Here is a 1,375-nt window from a genome sequence, read left to right on the forward strand (position 1 = left end):
CCAGTAAATGGGAGTTGCATAATCTCATAGTTACAGGAACATGTATAAGTCATGAAGAAAGAAATAGCAACATACTAAACGATCAAGTGTTAGGCTAACGGAATGGGTCATGTCAATCACATCATTCTCCTAATGATGTGATCCCATTAATCAAATGACAACACATGTCTATGGTTAGGAAACATAACCATCTTTGATTAATGAGCTAGTCAAGTAGAGGCATACTAGTGACTATATGTTTGTCTATGTATTCACACATGTATCATGTTTCCAGTTAATACAATTCTAGCATGAATAATAAACATTTATCATGATATGAGGAAATAAATAATAACTTTATTATTGCCTCTAGGGCATATTTCCTTCAAAACGAGACATGGAAGCTAGATTTTTATCGGCTTGAGGAACATGAAGGACATCTTTAAGGATAAGATCACGTTTAAGGCTAGGGGAATTAATAGAAGATTGACCAATGTGAGCGATGTCCATACCTCCACCGCTTGCGGTGTGAATTTGATCATTGCCGTGATACCTCTCTCGGAGGGAAAGCTTCTCTAGCTCGTTCGTGACATGGTCCGTAGCTCCAGAATCAGCGTACCAGACCGTGTCACCATCAGCGTCGCCGTGCTCCTGCATGGCTGCAGCGACATGCTTTGTATCAGGCACGAAGTCCTCATCATACTAGTGCCAGTAGTCAATGACTTCATGGCCCGGTTTCTTGCACAACTGACATCTAGGACGACGGTTGTTGTTGTTGTAGCCGCCGTTGTAGCCGCTGTTGTAGCTGTTGTTGCCACGGTCACCACCATTGTTGCCGCGGTCACCAGGGCGAGCCTGGCCCTGGTTACCACTGCGTCCGCCGCCGCTGCTGTTTTCGCGCCCGCGCCACTGCTGTCCACGCCCACGACCACGTCCGCGGGAAGCAACGTTGACAGAGGACTAGCGCAGATTTCCTCCTTGAAGCATGCTGAGGCGGGTGTCAAAGCTCAGGAGCTGACTATACAGCTCCTGAACCATAACAGGTTCGACCCGCGCCGCCAAGGCCGAGATCACAGGGTTGTAGTCGATGTCGAGGCTGGCTATGACGTGGGAGATGATCTCGGCGTCTCCGAGCGGTGCACCGGCGCAGACAACTTCATCTGTAAGGGTGTTAATTTTCCCAAGATATTCTGCCATGGTTAGATTAACTTTCTGCAGATTGGTGAGCGCCATCCTCGTGTTGATCTTCTGGGCTTGTGTTTGCGCAGCAAACATGGCATGGATGGAGTTCCATACCTCGGCTGGCGTCTGGAGCATCGCAACTTGGGCAAGGACCTCTCGAGATAGAGATCCCATGAGGTACCCTTGTACCTATTGCTGCTGCGCAAACCAGATC

The 1,375-nt window shown here is 48.4% G+C and overlaps 1 pseudogene; it reads right to left on the bottom strand.

The window, feature by feature from the left end:
- Positions 1 to 977: 977 nt before the first annotated feature.
- Positions 978 to 1,116, bottom strand: LOC123140397 (uncharacterized; annotated as a pseudogene).
- Positions 1,117 to 1,375: the final 259 nt, after the last annotated feature.

The sequence above is a fragment of the Triticum aestivum genome, chromosome 6B, assembly GCF_018294505.1.
Source record: "Triticum aestivum cultivar Chinese Spring chromosome 6B, IWGSC CS RefSeq v2.1, whole genome shotgun sequence".
In the NCBI taxonomy this organism is placed as follows: domain Eukaryota; kingdom Viridiplantae; phylum Streptophyta; class Magnoliopsida; order Poales; family Poaceae; genus Triticum; species Triticum aestivum.